The sequence below is a fragment of the Melospiza melodia genome, unplaced genomic scaffold (assembly GCF_035770615.1).
Source record: "Melospiza melodia melodia isolate bMelMel2 unplaced genomic scaffold, bMelMel2.pri scaffold_44, whole genome shotgun sequence".
NCBI classification, from domain to species: Eukaryota; Metazoa; Chordata; class Aves; order Passeriformes; family Passerellidae; genus Melospiza; species Melospiza melodia.
The window spans coordinates 1,504,415-1,516,022 of record NW_026948761.1 but is presented as its reverse complement, the minus strand read 5'-3'; the positions used below and the strand labels follow the sequence as shown (position 1 = coordinate 1,516,022).

General features: G+C 48.6%; 1 long non-coding RNA gene across 1 annotated transcript; it reads left to right on the top strand.

The window, feature by feature from the left end:
- Positions 1-951: 951 nt before the first annotated feature.
- Positions 952-3,541, top strand: LOC134434589 (uncharacterized). The gene is made up of 3 exons (XR_010031885.1): positions 952-1,011; positions 2,373-2,493; positions 3,513-3,541. It is a non-coding gene; the product is annotated as an uncharacterized LOC134434589 (long non-coding RNA).
- The last annotated feature ends 8,067 nt before the right edge of the window (positions 3,542-11,608 follow it).

The window sequence follows — 11,608 nt, the reverse complement described above, 5'->3', positions numbered from 1 at the left end:
GGGATGGCCGCAGGCGCCCGCCCCGCGGCTCCCAGCAGCTCCCCGGAGCGCGGCCGCTGCCGGACGGGCGGCACGGGCGCGGTCGCTTCACGCCGCTGCCCAGGGAGCGGCCGCCGCTGCCGGCCGGGCGCCCGCCCAGCGGCTTCCTCCTGCTGCACAGGGAGCGGGCACTGCCGGACGGGCGGGAGCTGCGCAGCCCCCGGCCCGGCCGCCTCCAGCAGCACCCCGTGGAGCGGCCGCTGCTCGCCCGGCGCCCGCCCTGCAGCTTCCACCTGCTGCACAGGGAGCGGCCGCTGCCGGCCCGGCGGGAGGGGCCGAGCCGCTTCCAGGAGCTCTACGGGGAGCGGCCGCCGCCCGCCGAGCGGGCGGTGCTCGGCATCCCGCCCTGCCACTTGCTCGGGCTCCACGGGGAGCGGCCGCTGCCGCTCGGGCGGGAGGGGCCCCGCAGCCGCTCGCAGGAGCTCTACGGGGAGCAGCTGCCTCCGGCCGAGCGGGAGGTGCTCGCCATCCAGCCCTGCAGCTTCCAGCAGCTCCACAGGGAGCAGCAGCCCCCAGCCTACGACACACGAGGTAAGAAAAGAGTTGTAGCCTTGTTTTTCCAAAAGGTCCTGAAAAGTGACCGTTTGAAGTATTTTGCCTCAAGGCTCTGTCATTCTCGGCCAGAAGTTGTCAAGCCTACTAGGAAGGGGCACCTAGGAGGCCAAAAGATTCTCTGCCTGGTTTTGCTGTGTGCTTCCCGTGATGTTTGGTCCACAGCAGCACTAGAGCTCTGTGTCCCACAGCCACGTTGTGGAGCCTGACCAATGTGTTTGGATTCTTGCAGCCACCCTGGGCACTTCAGGACCCAGCACTCCACCCGGCAGCGCAGCCTGTGCAGCATGGACGGCCTCCAGCTCAGCACAGAACGCACCTGGGGAGAAGGAATGGCCACCAGCAGATCTGGGCCTTGCCGTAGAGAAAATGATTCGGGAGATCAGGAGGTCCCTGTCTGAAAGATCTCCCTCTGCTCAGGTAATTCCATTGGATGGGGATAAAAGGGCTGGACTGAGAGCTTTTGAACCTTGTTACACGGTTGAGAAGCAAAGGCTTCTTGAATTGAACTTATTTCATTATTATTTAGTTATTGATTTATTCTTGGTAAAGAAAGATTTCTAAAAGAGGAGATGAAGAAGAAATGAAGAAGAGGTTTTACTTGCTGGGAAAGAGAAGAAGGGTGTTTGGAGAAGTGGCACTGAAGGCCAAGTGTCCCGTGCAGGGAGGGGCATGCCAGAGATGTCTCTGTTGCAGCTGCAGCAGATGTGGGCTGTGCCTCTTTTGGGTGGGAAGGCCAAGGCAAAGCAAGGGCTGGGCTGCAGCTGCAGCTCTCTTTCCTTTGCAGATTATTACACGTGTTGGCCAAAGAATGTCTCTCTTTTTGTTGATGTGCTGACCCATTGCCTGCAGTACATTTGTGATTATGACTCAAGGGGGAGAGTGGGATTTTTTGGATTTACCAATACCTTATTCTCAAGTGGCATGACTTTTGTCTTCTGTAAAGTCACACATAGCAGTTTACAGAAGCATTTTATTCCATAATAAAAGGAAACATTGCAGGCTTGGAACCATCTTTAGAATCTTTAGGGTTCTGATGGACGGGCTATGGCAGAAGAGATGAATATTCTGGAACTGGTCATAGGGAGAATATCTTTGTGTCCAGAGGTAATTTGCTTAATTGTGGACATTTGCTTCCTTAGTGGAATAGAAACACTACTTGGTTGTCTGGCTTTTCCTGTCTTTTGGGTTGGTTTTTTTCCCTACCCTAATGATTTACAGATTTTTGCCACTGATCAGAAATGTGATCCTGGAAATAGCCTGGGTGCATCAATGTTTGCCTGGATGACACAAGCGGGGCAGCAGCAGAGGGCTCGGAGAAGCAGCACCTTGTGATGGGTTGTGTGAGCGCTTGGCTGGGGGTGCTGATACTGCCAGGCAGAAATGTGTGCTTTGCCTGTGGGTTTGCAGCACAGAGCCCTGGGCAGGGCTGGGAGCCATGCTGGCAGCAAGGAGAGCCCCTGGCTTTGTGCTGGCTGATTTCTCACAGCTCTGGGATAAGGCAGGGTCAGAGCGTGGGGGCATGTCCCCTCACTTGGTGTCTTCTGGTTTTCTGTGTTCTTGTTTTGTCTCAAAGGTCATTTTGTGAGAGCTTCAGTTTCGCCTTGACCCCTTGAATCCTGAGTTTAAAAGGCTTGTCATGTGAACCATGTGGGAAGTGTTCCCTCCTCTGTGCTCCATGTCCTTTGGGATTGGAGAAGGACAGTTATTGTATCCCTGATATGATTCCAGCAAAATAGTGAGTGATCTTTGGGTTCCTTTCTTTCTGTTTTTCTGCTCAGGACAATGTTGGTGTTGCCCCTGATTCTTCAGGATCGGAGCCTGTGAACAGAGCTGCAGCAGAGGAAGCTTCATCTGGCACCGAGAGCTGCAGGAACAGTTCCCAGGAGCCCGAGGAGCCTGGTAAGGACAGAGCCCACACTGGTTTAGAGAGCTGTGAGATGGCTGCTCTGAGCAGCGTTGGTGCTTCCTGGTGCCTTGAGTTCAAATCCTGCGCTGGCACAACCTCTCTGAGCCCTGCCCTCCAGGCTTCTCCAGACGCTCTGACATGGAGTCCTCTGCTGGGGCAGAGAGCAGGGAATAAACCTGACCTTGTGCGAGTTGTGTCACCAAGCCGGGTGTCCCAGTTTTGTGCTGAAGTTGGTGGATAAATTTACTGCATGGTGCCAGGGGAGGCCAGCCTGAGCGACACTTGAAGGAGCAGGGGAAAAAAAGAGCAAAAAGTCAGGGTAGAAGTCCAAATCACTGACTAAATGTAATTCCAGTGGTCCTGACCCACAAGAAAAACAAGGAGCACAACATCAGAGGCCAACCAATTGAAAAATCACGGTAACTCCAGTATCAGAAGGAAAAGCTTGAATGACCCCTGATTAGGGAGGCCTAAGAGGAGAGAAGGAGCACTTTGCATCCATCCCTTAGCCAATCTGGTGCAGCCTGCAGACCTCGTAGGGAGCTCTGTCCCTTCCAGCCCTTCCTGCCAGAGCTGATGATCAAGTTGGAGCAGCTGCTGCTCCTTGCAGAGGGCAGTTTGTAGATGGCAGGTAATGGAGCTGGTTCATGACTCAGCTCCCAGCACCTTCAGCTTCAGCCATTTCAGTGAGGACTGAGGCGTCTCTGTCAGCTCAGAGAAAGAACAAGGCTGGGCTTCCTTGTGGCAGCTGGGACTGTCTGTGTTTCAAGCTCTCCTGGGTGCCCTTTGCATTGCGGGGGCTGGGACTTTATCGAGATAATTCAATGCTTTGAAGCACACTTTTGAACCCTTGGAATGGTCCCTGTTCTTTTAAGGGCACATTGCTCCAAATTGCCAAGTGAGAGTCTGCATTTCAGGTCATCTTTGAGAGCCCCTGGTAGAAGGACAATTACTGCCCAAGGGAAAGGTGCAGAAGGGCCAATATTGACTGAGCGTTCCCTTTGCTTCCCAGATGCCATCTGACCAACATCTCCAGGAGGGCTGGAAGAGACAGGGGAGAGCCTGTGACCATCAGGCAGGTAGAACTCCTCTGCTTGTAGATATGTTTATAGATTTCTATGGTTATTTATTAGTGGTTATGGTTCCATTTATACATGACAGTGTTCTATTTATATAGACATATATTGATAGGTCTGTATAGTTAAATGTGGATATGTATATAGGTATAGATATGATATAATTATATTTTATAATATATTTACAATTGTAGATTTTCAGAGTTAGATTTTTCTATGTGTAGAGTAAAATATTTATATATATATATGAAGTTACATTTATGAATGTGTATAGTTATATAGTAAGAGGAATGTTTAGATGGAGAGACAGATGGAAGGATTGCTGTTTGTGTAGGCCTAGGCTGCATTTGTAGCTCTTTCCCCCCTCAGCTGCCATTTTCACCTCTTGCTTTTCCCCCGGTGCCCCCTGTGTCCCCTGTCCCTGTGCTGGGTCCGAGCTGGCGGCCGGGCTGGGCGGAGCAGCACTTCCAGCCCCGGCTGTCCCTGGAGCGGTGGGAGCTGCCGCTGGCCCCAGGCACTGTCCCTGAGGAGCTGCTGGAGGACGGTGAGACTGAGGGGGCTGAGGGGGCTGTGGCGCTGAAGGGACAGTGACCCTGAGCTGCTGCTGGGGCTGAGGGCTGTGGGGCAGCCGAGGGCCTTGGTGGCGCTGAGGTGACAGGGAAGTGGCACAGGCTGGCAGGGTGGTGGGTCTCAGGGGACGGGATGGCTCAGAAGGGACTGAGGTGGGTGAGAGGACTGTGAGGGGCTGAAGAAACTGAAGGCGGCTGGGGCTTCACCGAGAGCATGGCGGGGCTGAGGGGATGGAGGGGGCCAGCAGGGAGCACAGAGGGCTCCAGGACTGCAGCTCTGCCAGGCCTTGGAAGCAATTCCAGAGGCTCTGCTTTTGCCACAGCTGCCATGAAGACGTTGAGGACAGCTGGAGACTGACGGGAGCCAGCAGGGAGGAGCTGAAGGCCAGCAGCGAGAGAAGTGAACGGGGCCCTGCTGCTGCCAGCCTGGAGAGAGCCCGGCTGAGGCCACAGGCCCGGGGAGGCAGGTGGGGCTGAGGCTGCCATGGGCTGTGGCCGTGGGCACTGACCGGCAGGGCAGGAGCGGGCCCTGCCCGTGCTGGGGCTGCTCAGCGCAGCTGCCCCGGCTGGCACAGGGGCTGTCCTTGGGCAAGGCAGCTGTGCCGCAGGGCCCGGGAGCTGTGCCGGCTCTGCCGGGCTGCGGGACAGTCCCGCCGCGGCTGCGCTCACCACAGCCCGGCCCGCCCAGCTGCTTTCTCTTTCTGACCCCCTGGGGAGGCTCTGACATTTCCTCTTCCCTAATGGAAGTGCAGCTGCTGCCAAGGGAAACGTCCCCATACTCACTCAGTGTTCCCTTTGCTTCCCAGATGTCCCATCTGCTGTCCCTGTCCCTGTCCAGGAGAGCTGCTCTGCGCGGGAGGAGGAGACCGAGCGAGAGGCTTTGAAGATGGGGCAGCTGGGATCCCTCTGCTTTGAGTGTTCTTTACAGATACATGGACTTGAACATAGACAGGGATTATTACATCTGTATTTCTGTATGTGGGTTGCTATTTGTAGGGATTTATTTCCATGTGTATATTCTTGTATTTATGTATATTTTTTTGTTATGAATGTATGCTATTTGTATATATACATATATGTTTGAAATTACATATATGTGTATCAATTTATCTATGTATACATGGATATTGTTGCATCTGTGTTAATTTCTATTTCTTATGGGTACAGTGGTGTAGGTATCTCTTTTGATATGATTTTTGTTATATGGCTTTTAAAATAGGAATATTGGTATTTGTATAGGTATATAAGTCTATTTGTATAGGTATATTTATCTGTTTATGGATGTAATTCTATTTACATGTCTATAGACGTATTTTTCTATTCCTAGATGGGCTTAATCCTTGTAGTAATATGTAATAAATTAAGTTATTAAACGCCTAATTGATCTTTGTGTATAGTGAGTTTTTGTAGAGATTGGCAAGAAGCTAACTGAAGTTGGTATTTGTATATTGTTACATACACAGGTTGTAATAATCTAATAAATTCCTGTTTTTAACCTAAATTGAGATTTGTATAGTTCTGTATTGTCAGCGTGGGTGTAGCACTTTGTAATAAATAACATTTTTCAACTGAAATTGATTCTCATGTATTTGTGGATCAGCAGCGTGGCTGTAGCAATCTGCAAGAAATGCCATTTGTCAGCTATTATGGGTGTTCTGACATTTGTGCTACCCAAAGCCATGAGCAGGTGTAAATGCTGGAGGATTTTGGCCATGCAAATCTCCGGCCATGCCCAGCACATGCCCCACCTGCACTCAGGCTGGGCAGGGGAAGCGCAGATTTGGGCTGGCAGCAGAGCCCCGCGTTGGCTCAGAACTTGCTGCAGAGGCAGCTGAGAAAACTCCGGGGCTCCACTGAGAGTAGAACTCCAAGCAGGAGCAACCCTGACAGGAGAAATCATTCACAATGAAAAAAAGAGAGAAAATGTGGCAAAGCAGATGTGGGGATACTCTGTGAGGCTGATAAAATGCTCTGAATCACCCTTGCCTAGACACGTGTTCTGCAAAAAGGTTTTATTAAAAACTGAACACCTCCCATAAAATACAGATTGCTCTTTCCCCTTCACTTACCTTGCTGTGTGAGTGGAGACACTCTCTCCTTATCACTGAGTTTTTGCCCTTCAGCACCTCACATTTAATCAAAGATGATGTACTACCTTGGCACCATCAATGAAAACAGCCTTGCCCTCGTGGCAGTGTTTGCAAAGTCTTCCCTCCTCCTGTCCCCACATGTGACAGATGGAACCATCCCCTTCTGTCCAAACTGTGCCTGAGCTGAGTGAGGGCTCCAGGAGCTCAGGAGATGCAAGACCACCGCACGTGGGAAGGTTTTGCAAAGCTTCCTAAGCACCAGTAAACTCTGGGTTTGCCAGTCTTCCCCTGCAATATTGTTCTATTCAAGAATGATCTTGGAGAACACTGTGCCTCCAGCTCACTCAAGAAAAGTTTGTTTTCTTCAAGGCTTGAATAGAGGAAAATAAAAATTGTGGTTTTTAGAGTGAAATTCGGGGGTTGGTGCGGCTGGGTTTGCTCCACTATTTGCTGGGGAGAGTAGGGTGAAAGCTTTAAATTCCCAGCAGAAGCTGACTACCAGCCCACAAAGACCTGAATGAGGCCCAGGTGGGCTTGCTGCACACTGGTCCAAGGGAAAAGCTGGAACAGTCCCCTTGTATTGCAGATGGAGCCTGTGCTGGTGTCTCCAGGGCTGTCTGTGGTAAGACACGGAAATCCAGCCAGAAACTGTGGATATGAGAGTTCCAACAGCAACCTGCTTCTCTGGGGTGAGGGATGAGGCCAGCCCGAAAGCCTGGAAGGTGCTCTGGGCACTGGAGAAGGCCAGGCTGTCCTTGAGCAGGGATGGCCTTCAAAGGGGACCTCACACCTTGTGCTGCTGACCAAGGGCAGCTGGTGGCCTTCCACAAAATGCTTCTTTTGTCCAGTTCTTGGAAAAGTTCCAGCCAGCAACAATTCCTGCTGCTCACACCAGCCCTTTCCAAGCAGGAGGAATTTCAGCAGCAGCCTGACAGCTTAGTGGCAGGAGAATAAAATACTCAGCTGAGTGTTATCAGCTCTCTGTCAGAAGCCACATCCTCAGCCCCTCATCTCCTCCAGTTGTCTCAGATGTGGAGGAAGCAGCAGGAAATCTCTGATCCTGGAAGGGAAAGCAGAAGGAGGAGAGGCAGTGGCTGATCCCTGGGGCCTTAGGAGCAGTGAGAGCCATCCAAAACAGGATCTCTGCTGGGCTGTGGAGATAAGAGTGACCAATCAGCAATGCTCTGTGTGAGACTGGAGCCATCTGTGAAAGTGAGCATGGAAATCTGACCTTGCAAAACAGAGGAAAAGGTGTCTTTGGGTATTTGCCAAACCTCGCAGGGGCTCTGAGCCACCTGGTCTAGTGGAAGGTGTCCCTGCCCATGGCAGGGGGATTGGATCTAGAGGGTCTTTAAGGCCCCTTCCAACTCAAGCCTTTCTGTGAGTCTGAATTACAAACCCACAATGACAAAGAGAACACAGCAAACCTGGCCTCCGCTGGGTTGTTGGAGATGTCTGCAGTCACTTGTGTCACCTGGAGACTGGTTTGGATCTGAAGAAATTTTCATGGTCCCAAAGTATTTCAGTGTGACTTTCCTGGTTCAGGGCCCCAAAAGATGCCAGAACAGATTATCTGCAAGCACAGAATTGGTTAAGCTGCCTGTGAACCTGATGGAAGAAGTGTATTCATGTTATTTCAGCATTTACCCTGTACAGGTGATATTTGGTTTCCATTTGAAGATGAAATGTTCTTGCACAATGCTTGTATATGCAGAAATACTGGCTTTAAATCCTAATTCCATCTTCACACAAGGATGTGTAATCCCTCAGAAATGTTTAACACAGAGCCATATTAGCTTTGGGCTGGGTGGTGTGGTTTGTTTAAAGTGTGTGATGAGTAATGGCAGCGTTAACAAATACCACTCTTGTTAATTTGGGTCCTCCCTTTATCAACCCTGTTGCATAGAAATCACTTCTTTACAGCAGAGACTAAATGAAATTCCTTCATACAGATGAGAATTGTGCAATTCAGGCTGATTAAAGGGGAAGTTTTCTGTTATTGTGAAAGGACAATTTAGATAACCTGTTTGCTGTTCATCCTGGAGGTGCTTTGCAGTTAAGAGTGAAAAGAAAAAAGACATTTCTCTTAAGAAGTGTCTTGAAAGACCTTTTTGTATTACCAGAAGCAGCTACATTGATATTGACCTCCACAATTAGAAATGCACAACAACCACTTAGGTGACTTAATCTGGCCATGACTTTTAGCTGCAATTCCAAAGTCTCATCAAATATGTTGCTATCCTTTAAACAAGGAAGGAGAGCACAAATACCAACAATTCTCATCAGCCTTCTGGGTTGGAAAGACCATTTAATTTATGCTCCCTTAGCTGTTAGCCTAAACTCTGCTGTGCAAACCTTACATCTGTGTTGGACCTTATAAACTTCTTGAGCATCAACTTAGGTGCAACCCTGCTACAAAACCCTTCAGGCACCACACTGTTTTAGAGTGGCAGGACTTCACTGTTCTAGCAGAGAATTTACTTTACTTGCTCCTGCAAGTCATTTCCAGAGCAGACGTGAAATCAGTGCCTTGCTATCTGGATGTGATAGGATTTTCCTCCTGTCCCAACAGACAACAGGGGAAAAGATTTGTTTCTATTATACCATTGCATCTAAATCTTTGGTTTGAGAGCAAAAGGAAAATGTTCCTTTAAGAAGTTCTGCCCAGACTTTTTGGCATGAGGACAAGCTGTGGTGTGCTGGCAGGAGCAGCACTGTCCCTGTGGGTGCAAACCCCCTGAAGGATGAACAGGCTGCTGTCACAGGGGCCACACCTGCAGCATGAAAACCCACCGTGCCACTAACTCGATGCAAACTAAACACAAGTGACTCAGCTCTGCATCCTCAGCAAGGACTTGCCTCTGCAGAGATGTTACTGACAGACTCAGCTCTTGTTTGCAAGGGCTGTTAAATTGTCACACAAATCAACCACCCCTCCCTCTCTTGTCCTTGGCGTCTGGCTGCTGAGCTGCTGCTGAGAAAGAAGAGGCAGAGTCCTTCAGGGCAAACGGGGACTTTCCAATGGGCAGAAACTTCCTCCTTTGTTTTGTTTTCAGTGACAACAGAGGGGTTTGTCTTCAGTCCCTGTGTCAGCAGGGAAATTGTGCCTGCCCATCACACCTAGGATCTGAACAACCTGGATTTTTATTGGTGTAAAATCCACAGTGACCTGACCTTCTGCAGAAGAGTCAAAAGGGATTCCTGGAATGTTGCAATAAGCAGAAAGTGGTATTAAACATATATAGATAAAAAGGCATAAAAGCTCATATGGAACTGATTTAAACCTAATAAAAAGAGGCATTTTATTGTAATAAAGAGTGAGGGTTGCAGACCACAGTGTGAGATATAGCTACTCTTCATAGTTTAGGAAGGTTTATTAAACCTCATCAAAAATACAACAGAAGACTGAATAAAGAAAAAAAGTTACAGCACCAGGAGCAAAAGATTTTCCTCGCCATGTGCTCAGCCCCCACACTGGAGACTTTCCCTTTTTAACCCTTTAACCCCTCCCAAAGTTTTGTCCATCAACCCCCTCTTTGCTGTCCAGTGGTGGAGATCTCTTCCTCAAATCCTGATTGAGGGTCAAGTGTGGCCATAGTGACAAGCCAGCCCTCCCAGAGGTCCCTTGATAACCACAGGATGGGGTGCAACATAACTATAAATCTATAAAACTTTTCTTAACTTATATACATGATATTTTTCTATTAATTGTGAGAGTCAATCATCACATGACTCATCTATTGAAATAAACAGGGCCAGGAGACTTCTTCTCCTTTTTATTGCCTTTATTAAAAGTGATCAGCTCAGGATTGGGCGGCTCGCCAGGTCTGCAGCATCCCGTCGTCTCTCCCAGAGCGACTCAGAGGAGGAAATGCACAGCTCTGTCTACCAGGGGCAGAGCTGGGGATCAGAACCTCATGGGAGCCTTTAGGGCCTGCTGAGCCCTTCAGATGTTCGTTTGGTGTGAGTCTCGCTCCCCTCCCAGACCTGGCCCAGGGGATCTCGAAGACAGGGTGAGGAACGATGAAGGTTTCCAGCATCTCTTGCAGGCCCAGCACTCTGCTCCTCACATCCAGACATCACTCCAGTCTCTCAACTCTTATTTGGCTTGTTGTTTTTGGGATCTTCTCAGTACAGTGGGGGACCCATGCTGCATTGTGGTCTTGGAGTCACTTTGCATAAACCCCCCACCTTCTCAGGTGTCTTCACTATGAGAAAGGTACACCTTAGCCTCGGGCAAGGCTCTGCTGATACAAAAGGAGCAATTAGCCTCAACAACCCGTGATTACAATAACAAAACACACAGAACTTGGGCAGGGCCAGTGATCTGGCTGCCTTTTTGAAACTTTTTCTCATAAAAAAAACATTAACCAAATTTTTGTTCATAACAGTCCCCCCTTTTTTTCTTTGATCGAGCTTAAATTCTTAGCTCGCATCAACTCACAATTTTTTTGTTTTGAATCTACTATAAATCTTTTGTGCACTTTGGTAATCATGGTTACTTAACCTTGTTACTTTCCTTGGTTTCTTCAGGTTGGTCTGCACGGCAAGTACTATTCTACTAAAACAGATAAATAAGCATAGTAAAAAGAGCAATCTTCCAAATACACACACAGTGAGAAAAAACTACCTTTTCCCATACATCCTTTTTGAAAATCTTCAGGTTCTCCCACTCACTGGGATCAAGTGTAGGAGTTTGATCTTGATTATTTACACATGCTAATCTTTTTATTTCATTTGAAATGTTCCTAATAATTGAATTCTTTATTTTTAATACTGCCTGGAGCCGGATAATTTTGTTTAACATAGATATTGGAATACGAATTTGGCTTTTACAATTTTGGATTTTCTCTATTTCTATTCCACTTTGCCTGTTCTGTTTAACTTCTCCCAAATCATTATATATAGGAACTCCCAAACTTGATCCAGTTTCTTTGAGTAATAAGAAAATTGGTTTTATCACTCTAGCGGCGCAGCTGCCAGACAAGATCAAATCTAGGGGTTTAAGGCTCCCCTGAAATGTGTTCCAAAAGGAGTTTATCTCTTTTCCAGTATACTCATATAGATACTTGTAACAAACAATTTTTCTTACCATTTTCACCATTTCTTTGCTTTTTACTAGATCTGCTGAGCTTGTTTCAGCAGCATCCCATTCAAAGCACAACCAGGCTTCCCCTATAGGGCACTCTCCTAGAAGTGGCTGCCTAAAAGTGGCAGTATTGTATGCTATCCAATACACTCTCTTATTTTTCTGATAAAGGACTAATTGGGAGAGGTTAACACAATCAGGGTTAGAACTGATGTGGACTCTCGACAAGGAGCTCACTTCCTCCTCACAGAGGGGTTGGTAGCATTCACTGCATGGCTCAGCTG